This window comes from Helianthus annuus, chromosome 14 (genome assembly GCF_002127325.2).
Source record: "Helianthus annuus cultivar XRQ/B chromosome 14, HanXRQr2.0-SUNRISE, whole genome shotgun sequence".
NCBI classification, from domain to species: domain Eukaryota; kingdom Viridiplantae; phylum Streptophyta; class Magnoliopsida; order Asterales; family Asteraceae; genus Helianthus; species Helianthus annuus.
In genome coordinates, this window is record NC_035446.2 from 153,694,290 (window position 1) to 153,705,627 (window position 11,338).

Genomic DNA, 11,338 nt, shown 5'->3' on the forward strand with positions numbered 1-11,338 from the left:
GACAGCGTTTCCTTCCTTTCTTTTCTCAATTCTGTGACAAAGGCTCCTGCTGTGCTGATCTGTGTTTCAAAGGTCTTGACTTGCTCCTGTAGCTTTTTGTAGTTAGACTTTTTAGGAGTGTCAGAGACTTTCAACCTCTGCTTCTCAAGCCTTTCATAAGCTTCATCCGTTTGCTGCTTTGACCATTTTGCTATGGCATCCGCAGTATCCACCTTTCCATCCACCAACTCCTGCTTCTTTCTTTTATGCTCGGAAATAAGATCAGCTATGAATTTGTTGTATTTGTTCCAATTTGGAGCTGTCTTTTTCTTCCGTGGATCAAGTTTAATCTTTTCAATTCTGTTAGCCTCATGCTTTAGTGCAATGATTGGCCAGTCTTTGAATTTTGTTTCTTCAGCAGGATAGAACTTTTCTTTCATTATGTATGCAAGATATTCTTTTCTCAATTCATTTCGTTGTTCTTCAGGGAATAAACTTGACATTTCTTTGTTCAGATTACTTGCATATTCTTCTATTTGTTTGACTTTGTTGAGCAGGAATTCCCTTCTTTCCAAAATGGCTTCATCACCTTGATCCTTGCATTCAACTTTGGCTCTTATCCTTGCTTGTCTTGCTTTCATTTCGAGATATTCATCCATGTTTTCTGGAATTATGAAACCTATGAGAGAAGGAAATTTCCTTTTTGTAGGATCATCTTCAGTGTAGAACTGTTTCATCTCATTTTTCACAGCTTCTAATTCCAATGGATATTTAGCAGCAACAGGATCATACTTTTCATCAGTAGCCTGTGTTGTTTCTCTTTTTCTTTTGTGAGACTTTGGAGGTTGTGGTGACGGAATGATGAGATCAGTGGTGGATGTTTGACTAACAGTGATTGAAACAACTGGTGCTTCAACCGCTGTTGTCATTACAACTGCTGATATGTCAGCAGATGTCTTCTGCTTTTGAGCAGGGGATGGAAGATGTGAAACAGTATTTGATGGTGGTGATGGTGGTGGTGACTCATCATCAGGAATGAAAACCCTTCTCCTTTTTAATGTAGGGGAGGCTGATGATGTTTTGGGTGGATCAGTGGTTTGAGATTGGATAGCAGTGGTTTGTGATTGTGATTGACTGACAGTGGTTGAAACAACTGGTGTTTCAATCACTGTTGTCATTACAGCAGATGTTGTAACATCTGCTGTCTTCTGCGTTATGGCAGGAGGCAGTGGTGGTGATATGATTGTAGATGATGATGGTGGTGGGACAGTGGTTGTGATGGTGTGTGATAGAGTGGTGTGTGTTGGAGGTGTGTATGTTGATGACATGACGGCTGTTTGGCTACTGTGTAACGCCCCAAAAACCCGCATTTATGAATTTACCTTGTGTTTAAAGTAACACCCCAAGTCTCGTATGCCCTAATGTAATATTAAAAGTCTGATGTTTAGATGATAAGAAATAGTAAATATAGATTTTTACCATCTCCTAAGTTTTATAAACTATGGTAAGTCAAAAGTTATGTACACATGATATTTACCAAGGGAAAAGTTAACCTAGTTAGTATGTGATTATAAGGAAAGTGTCATGTGTTAAAAGGATGAGGGGGTTAAAATGAAAAGTGTGTGTGTGATTAAAACACTTACAAAAAAAAATGCCCAGTGATTTAGAAGTGGGTGTGTGTGACCGTGAGAACAAGACCAAGGGGGAAACCCTATTTCTTCAAAATCTTGCAAATTAAAGGAGAAAAGGGCTAAATTTTGAATGCATGAACTAAGAATGATGATCATCTAAGCATACCCAACATCAAGTAAGTCGAAATTTACAATTTTGTAATGTTTGATTAAGTGGTTTATGTAAAGCTTGAGATTATGTATGCAATCAAACATGAATGCAAGATGATATGATCATATAGGAGTTGAAATTATGCTTGAATTTCTCTATGATGATGAATTAGGGTAAAACCCACTTGTATGTTGAAAGATGATTGAAAAGTTGTGAAATTCTACTTGCAAATTAGATGAATGTTAATGATATTATGATTAATAGGTGATTTAGAACAATATGCATATGGCTAGAGTGACAAATTGTGAAGTTGGGTTTGCTTATGTGAATCAATGGGTAAACTAGGAAGAATGTGCTACAATTAGTTGTACAATGTGCACCAAATGGCGTACGCACACCAAGTGTATGATGAAATGCTTATGTGATGGTTTTAGATGAAATTGTACATAAGTGATGGATGGAAATGTCTAGAATGAAATAATGAAATGATCAATGATAGACTATTATGAGATATGCGTTTTGGTTAGACGTGTTGTCATAATTGTAAGGTAAAAGTAAGTTATACGGTGCGTGTTAGATGTATGTGTGTTTAATGCGATGACACGATGGATTACACGAGTTAGAAATGATATGAATTTGATGAGAATGAAGAATTATAGTGAAACCCATTTGTGCTAGTTGTATGGTGGAATCTAATAATTTTATGTTAGTGAAATTTATGTGAAATTGAAGTATGAATGTATGTTGGTTGGAATTCGTGTTGAAATTGGTCATGGTTGAAGATGATTATGTGAATTGGTTGAATTCATGTATTAAGAGCTTGTACAATGTGTTTATAATGTTGTATGCACACCAAGCGTTTGATGAAATGCTTGAATCATTAGCTAATGCACACATACATTCACGCATGTGTAGTTTCAATGTGGTTCATGTTCTATGTAAGAATTTGTGAGAATTATTGTATCATATGGTCTTTAACATGTTTATGATGCTTAGCATAAATTGTGAACATGAATTGATGATTTAAAGTCGAGATTTAGTTCATAATTCCAAAGATTTACAAAGCTGATTGGAAGTAATTATTGTTGCGCGCCTGTTTTGAAAAATTCGTATAAAATCAACCGTAGCTCGGTTTAAGGCATACGATATATCGTTGAAAAGGTTGTTTCGCATATTACATTTCATATTTGGTCATAAGAGGCTGGTTATGAGATTTAGTGGGTCAAAACAGCATGAAAAGTTAGTAAATTCGTTTTGACAGCAAGCTGTTTGGAAGCATTTCAGCTTCTGTGCTGATTTTGTAAAAATCATATAAAATCATAGGAATGTCTGATTGTTACGATCTTTATATGCTTAGAAAGATCTCTGAGTGTAGATCATTTCATATTTGAACATGAAGAACTGAATCAGAAGATAAATGGGTTAAAATGTGTCGTGAACAGCTGCTGCGCAGAAAGTTGCTGCACAAATTTTAGTATAAATATTCAGTAAAAATAGTTGTATTGTTATGCACACTTGTATGAATCATGAACTACTGATTTTAATAAATTATTAGTAAGTTATTTGATTGTTTTAAGTGTCTAAAACACTTACCAACTAGTTTATGCATATAATTGCACCAACGGGTCGAAACGGGTTGCTGATAAAAAATAGTAGAATGGATGTGTAAAAACCAAGGTGTTAAGAAATGGTATGAAATGTTTAACATATGAAGCAAGTTGCCTAACTTAGAAAAGGTTATCATTCTAAGTATGGAATTTTGAAAGAATAACAAACATGATGTAAATACATAATTATGCATGCTAGAAGCTCATGTATGACTGTTGTGATGATGGAATGATAAATTGTTAGATTGATTAGCATTGTAGTATTATGATACATGTTGAACTTGCTAAGCGATTGACACGTGAATAGAAGTGTGATTAGTGATGCGTATGATTATGTATACTAACTATTGAATGGATGTAATGGAATGAGATAATAGGAACGTGTCAAGGAGAGGTCAAGCATAGGAGGATAACGGGTCAAGATAAGGCAAGGTGACAAATACACTTATTGGAGTACTCGAGGTAAGTGAATTTCGATTCACTTTTTAGTAGGTTTAATAGATTTTAATACTTATGTTTACGAAACATCATGAAAGAACATGTGATAATCAGAAGTACAAAGCCAATAATGCCTCATTATTGAAGAAGGTTGTATTTAAGCCGAAAGTAAATTGGTGGGTTTAAACGGGTCGAATTTTATGTGCATATGTTGCGTAATGTAATGAAATTCGTTATGGTTAAGACCTTGGGTAAGAATTTTAGTCATTATGTAAGGGGAACATTTCCCGGACCATTAGGAACAAGTTTTATATGATTCGGTTGTCGGTTAGTGAATGAACGGATTGTTTCGTGTTAGTGTAGGAAATTTTATAAGTATATGTGTATGGGAATCCAAAGGCCACGTGGGTTGAATCGTAGATTGTCTATACTATGTAAAGTTGTAAATGTGACATTCCGGCATAAACCTACATGTAAAAGAAGCTTGTGTATATATTCGTGATTAATTGATTGTGCGTAGGAAGGAACATTGGCATGTATGAAGGTACGCATATATATATATATAAGTGTATATATATATATATGTATGTATGTATGATAATAAGTACGTAGGTGTGAATGTATGTGTGAATGAATGTTCAATGCTTAAGACATATGCATGAACGTATCAAAGTGTTCGAGTATTTATGGATACTAATGATGTGCGTTGAGTTGGAATGTAATGTAGGTATGGGATCGTTGGCTTCATGAAGAAATGGAGCTGGATTTGGATAAGAGTATTTAAGAAAGCGCTTGGACAATTCCACGACTACTTTATAGAATGCTCTACGAAATTTTATTATATAGTTTAATGTTGAATGGTATGTTAATGACTAACGGTTTGGTTGTACGTGGTGTCCACATGTATCGCTTGGGTTTTCTCTACATTTATTGAAGTGAAGCGGACTTAGTTCGAGTTGAGAGCAAGGATTGTACGGGGTAGAATGGTCACATAGTGTAACTCATATAGGTTTTGAAGTATTAATGTTATAAAACGTTATAAATCCGTTTTAATGAATATATGGCATTTCGCTTTTGAACCTTCATGTGTTTGATATGTCTATTAAAGAACGAAATTTTTGGGCTTTTGTTTTCCGCTGCATCGTATTTTAAGTTATTACGCGTTAGTCTTACAGGGAATTGTTCTTATTACGAACGGGTCATGCCCGAATTTTGTTAAATAATAGTATGATAATATTACATTTTGGAATGTGTAATTTGGGTGTAACAAGTTGGTATCAGAGCCCTGGTTTGAGAGAATTAAGTACGAGAGTATAAGTACTTGAACTCAAACCTGTGTGCTCTTGTGATAAGGAACCCGTACAATCCATGACTCGATCAAGATCTAAAGGTAGAAATGGAACGAAAATGTGTAAGTATGTATTAGATTATGTATTTGAAAGAAACTAATAGTGTGTTATGTGCAAGGTAAGCTTAAGAGCTTGAAGAGGATGATCCGTGAATACAGAATAGGATGAACGCTAAGGCGGGCAAAGGTGCAGATAGGCAAATTAACCCCAGGTACACATTACTAATATGTATGAGTACCGATGTCAAAAGAAAAAGGAAGGGGTCTCCTTGGGAGGGAAATTATTAAACGAAAGACAATGATGTGGTCTTGGGGAAGTTTTAGAAATGTGCACGAAACTGAAACCCATTTCTCGGGCATAAGGCGATGATTACACGAAGGCACGAAACTAGTGTGTGAATTGCGCACCTGGCCAGTACGCAAGAAGCATATGACGTTCGTGAGACCGTGGCAATTATTGCAGGTATGTCCGGTAGAACTGGGTAGCAGGTGGGCGCTATGTTGTAGCGAATGCGAAATAGCAAATCCATTGCGGATTTGGTTATGCTAACGAAGGTTATGAAAAGTTAGGCGAGTCGACCGGTTCTAGCGAACAAGTCGAATAAGAATAAGCTACCATCCGTTTTGAACGGGTGATTTTGAATGCTCTAATGAATGCTAGAAGCTTAATCCGTTATACGGATTGAAAGAAGAAGTTATGATTAAATGCAAAAAAAAAAAAAAAACCCAATTATTTGGGTAGTGGAAAATGTGTATGCTTAACTCTCGTTGAGAGTGTTTATGCCAAACCCAATTATTTGGGTAGTGGAATGTGTATGCTTAACTCTCGTTGAGAGTGTTTATGCCAAACCCAATTATTTGGGTAGTGGAATGTGTATGCTTAACTCTCGTTGAGAGTGTTTATGCCAAACCCAATTATTTGGGTAGTGGAATGTGTATGCTTAACTCTCGTTGAGAGTGTTTATGCCAAACCCAATTATTTGGGTAGTGGAATATGTATGCTTAACTCTCGTTGAGAGTGTTTATGCCAAACCCAATTATTTGGGTAGTGGAATGTGTATGCTTAACTCTCCTTGAGAGTGTTTATGCCGAAACCCAATTATTTGGGTAGTCGAATGTGTATGCTTAACTCTCTTTGAGAGTGTTTATGCCAAACCCAATTACTTGGGTAGTCGAATGTGTAAGAAAGAAGAAAGCTCATATGTGGATGGAACTAAAATGAAGTGATTATGATTCGACAACTGAGATGACTAACTTTAAAATCTTGTTGCCGAAGGTAGGTAAAACTTTAAGTTTTTGCTAGAGCACATGTAAGAAAGAAAAGGTACGAATGATATGTTTGAAGCCGATAGTGTGTAAGTTAAGATTTTTCCTTAAGGCGGATGTGGGATTTTAAGTTCATATGATAGAATGTGAATTTACAAGCGTGTAGGAAGAAACGGGAGGTTAAACGGGTAAACGGTTCAAAAGACACGCGCGTTTTAGTGCGTTCGGACGACGAAACGGATCTGCAGAAAAGGGACTTTTCTAGAGGCCGTCGCCGACGGGTTCCCACCCCGTCGCCGACGGGCTCCCAAAAGTGTGAAAGAGGCCGACGGCCTAACCGACTGGTTACGGGTTAAATTGGACGACGGGCATTTTAAGAGGCCGTCGCCGACGGGTGCCCACCCCGTCGCCGACGGGCTGTCTAGCCCGCTTCTCCGTTTTGCTTAATTTTGCATTTCCAAATGATCCGTAACGCATTCCGATGATTCGTAAAGTTTCTTATGAGCATATAGGGATGTACATAAGTAGATAAGCATGTAAGTATGTTTATATGTAACCGTATATGTACGTAGAACTTATGCAAGTAGGTATGCGCGAAAGTATGTAAGTTTATAGTGTGGGAACAAGTACTAGTTATGTATGTATAAATGTATATGTATAGATATCGGTTTATGTAGGTACGCAAGTATTTATATAAGAGCACAAGCATCATGCGAATGAATATGAAAATGTGTACGTATGTATGCATGATGATATGTATGAGCGTATGCGTGTATGTGAAAAATATAGGAAATGTGTGTACGTATGTAGATGTATAAGTATATGAGTATGTAAGTACATATATGATGTATGAGTAGAATGAAATAAATCGATTTATTTCGATTAGTAAATGTATGAATGTAATATGCTTAAATAGGAAATTAGAAACAAGCCGTAGACTTAAGTTTGTATGAATAATAATTGTATACAATTGGAATAGATTCAATGAATGAAATGCAAGGGATGATATGTGCTAGAAACTAGCAATATGAAATGAAGGACACTAATAAGAGCTCTGGAATAGAGTCTAACATAAGTAGGGTAAGAGTAGAATTGGTCTAATTCGAATAAGGAAGGTTTCGGGGACGAAACCTCCTTTAAGGGGGGTAGACTTGTAACGCCCCAAAAACCCGCATTTATGAATTTACCTTGTGTTTAAAGTAACACCCCAAGTCTCGTATGCCCTAATGTAATATTAAAAGTCTGATGTTTAGATGATAAGAAATAGTAAATATAGATTTTTACCATCTCCTAAGTTTTATAAACTATGGTAAGTCAAAAGTTATGTACACATGATATTTACCAAGGGAAAAGTTAACCTAGTTAGTATGTGATTATAAGGAAAGTGTCATGTGTTAAAAGGATGAGGGGGTTAAAATGAAAAGTGTGTGTGTGATTAAAACACTTACAAAAAAAAATGCCCAGTGATTTAGAAGTGGGTGTGTGTGACCGTGAGAACAAGACCAAGGGGGAAACCCTATTTCTTCAAAATCTTGCAAATTAAAGGAGAAAAGGGCTAAATTTTGAATGCATGAACTAAGAATGATGATCATCTAAGCATACCCAACATCAAGTAAGTCGAAATTTACAATTTTGTAATGTTTGATTAAGTGGTTTATGTAAAGCTTGAGATTATGTATGCAATCAAACATGAATGCAAGATGATATGATCATATAGGAGTTGAAATTATGCTTGAATTTCTCTATGATGATGAATTAGGGTAAAACCCACTTGTATGTTGAAAGATGATTGAAAAGTTGTGAAATTCTACTTGCAAATTAGATGAATGTTAATGATATTATGATTAATAGGTGATTTAGAACAATATGCATATGGCTAGAGTGACAAATTGTGAAGTTGGGTTTGCTTATGTGAATCAATGGGTAAACTAGGAAGAATGTGCTACAATTAGTTGTACAATGTGCACCAAATGGCGTACGCACACCAAGTGTATGATGAAATGCTTATGTGATGGTTTTAGATGAAATTGTACATAAGTGATGGATGGAAATGTCTAGAATGAAATAATGAAATGATCAATGATAGACTATTATGAGATATGCGTTTTGGTTAGACGTGTTGTCATAATTGTAAGGTAAAAGTAAGTTATACGGTGCGTGTTAGATGTATGTGTGTTTAATGCGATGACACGATGGATTACACGAGTTAGAAATGATATGAATTTGATGAGAATGAAGAATTATAGTGAAACCCATTTGTGCTAGTTGTATGGTGGAATCTAATAATTTTATGTTAGTGAAATTTATGTGAAATTGAAGTATGAATGTATGTTGGTTGGAATTCGTGTTGAAATTGGTCATGGTTGAAGATGATTATGTGAATTGGTTGAATTCATGTATTAAGAGCTTGTACAATGTGTTTATAATGTTGTATGCACACCAAGCGTTTGATGAAATGCTTGAATCATTAGCTAATGCACACATACATTCACGCATGTGTAGTTTCAATGTGGTTCATGTTCTATGTAAGAATTTGTGAGAATTATTGTATCATATGGTCTTTAACATGTTTATGATGCTTAGCATAAATTGTGAACATGAATTGATGATTTAAAGTCGAGATTTAGTTCATAATTCCAAAGATTTACAAAGCTGATTGGAAGTAATTATTGTTGCGCGCCTGTTTTGAAAAATTCGTATAAAATCAACCGTAGCTCGGTTTAAGGCATACGATATATCGTTGAAAAGGTTGTTTCGCATATTACATTTCATATTTGGTCATAAGAGGCTGGTTATGAGATTTAGTGGGTCAAAACAGCATGAAAAGTTAGTAAATTCGTTTTGACAGCAAGCTGTTTGGAAGCATTTCAGCTTCTGTGCTGATTTTGTAAAAATCATATAAAATCATAGGAATGTCTGATTGTTACGATCTTTATATGCTTAGAAAGATCTCTGAGTGTAGATCATTTCATATTTGAACATGAAGAACTGAATCAGAAGATAAATGGGTTAAAATGTGTCGTGAACAGCTGCTGCGCAGAAAGTTGCTGCACAAATTTTAGTATAAATATTCAGTAAAAATAGTTGTATTGTTATGCACACTTGTATGAATCATGAACTACTGATTTTAATAAATTATTAGTAAGTTATTTGATTGTTTTAAGTGTCTAAAACACTTACCAACTAGTTTATGCATATAATTGCACCAACGGGTCGAAACGGGTTGCTGATAAAAAATAGTAGAATGGATGTGTAAAAACCAAGGTGTTAAGAAATGGTATGAAATGTTTAACATATGAAGCAAGTTGCCTAACTTAGAAAAGGTTATCATTCTAAGTATGGAATTTTGAAAGAATAACAAACATGATGTAAATACATAATTATGCATGCTAGAAGCTCATGTATGACTGTTGTGATGATGGAATGATAAATTGTTAGATTGATTAGCATTGTAGTATTATGATACATGTTGAACTTGCTAAGCGATTGACACGTGAATAGAAGTGTGATTAGTGATGCGTATGATTATGTATACTAACTATTGAATGGATGTAATGGAATGAGATAATAGGAACGTGTCAAGGAGAGGTCAAGCATAGGAGGATAACGGGTCAAGATAAGGCAAGGTGACAAATACACTTATTGGAGTACTCGAGGTAAGTGAATTTCGATTCACTTTTTAGTAGGTTTAATAGATTTTAATACTTATGTTTACGAAACATCATGAAAGAACATGTGATAATCAGAAGTACAAAGCCAATAATGCCTCATTATTGAAGAAGGTTGTATTTAAGCCGAAAGTAAATTGGTGGGTTTAAACGGGTCGAATTTTATGTGCATATGTTGCGTAATGTAATGAAATTCGTTATGGTTAAGACCTTGGGTAAGAATTTTAGTCATTATGTAAGGGGAACATTTCCCGGACCATTAGGAACAAGTTTTATATGATTCGGTTGTCGGTTAGTGAATGAACGGATTGTTTCGTGTTAGTGTAGGAAATTTTATAAGTATATGTGTATGGGAATCCAAAGGCCACGTGGGTTGAATCGTAGATTGTCTATACTATGTAAAGTTGTAAATGTGACATTCCGGCATAAACCTACATGTAAAAGAAGCTTGTGTATATATTCGTGATTAATTGATTGTGCGTAGGAAGGAACATTGGCATGTATGAAGGTACGCATATATATATATATAAGTGTATATATATATATGTATGTATGTATGATAATAAGTACGTAGGTGTGAATGTATGTGTGAATGAATGTTCAATGCTTAAGACATATGCATGAACGTATCAAAGTGTTCGAGTATTTATGGATACTAATGATGTGCGTTGAGTTGGAATGTAATGTAGGTATGGGATCGTTGGCTTCATGAAGAAATGGAGCTGGATTTGGATAAGAGTATTTAAGAAAGCGCTTGGACAATTCCACGACTACTTTATAGAATGCTCTACGAAATTTTATTATATAGTTTAATGTTGAATGGTATGTTAATGACTAACGGTTTGGTTGTACGTGGTGTCCACATGTATCGCTTGGGTTTTCTCTACATTTATTGAAGTGAAGCGGACTTAGTTCGAGTTGAGAGCAAGGATTGTACGGGGTAGAATGGTCACATAGTGTAACTCATATAGGTTTTGAAGTATTAATGTTATAAAACGTTATAAATCCGTTTTAATGAATATATGGCATTTCGCTTTTGAACCTTCATGTGTTTGATATGTCTATTAAAGAACGAAATTTTTGGGCTCTTGTTTTCCGCTGCATCGTATTTTAAGTTATTACGCGTTAGTCTTACAGGGAATTGTTCTTATTACGAACGGGTCATGCCCGAATTTTGTTAAATAATAGTATGATAATATTACATTTTGGAATGTGTAATTTGGGTGTAACATACTGACAGCAGTTTTTGT

The 11,338-nt window shown here is 35.2% G+C and overlaps 1 long non-coding RNA gene across 1 annotated transcript; it reads left to right on the forward strand.

The window, feature by feature from the left end:
- Window positions 1–1,361: 1,361 nt before the first annotated feature.
- LOC110904453 lies at window positions 1,362–11,133 on the forward strand. Its single transcript, XR_004879660.1, has 4 exons — window positions 1,362–1,786; window positions 3,746–5,366; window positions 9,992–10,076; window positions 10,778–11,133. It is a non-coding gene; the product is annotated as an uncharacterized LOC110904453 (long non-coding RNA).
- Window positions 11,134–11,338: the final 205 nt, after the last annotated feature.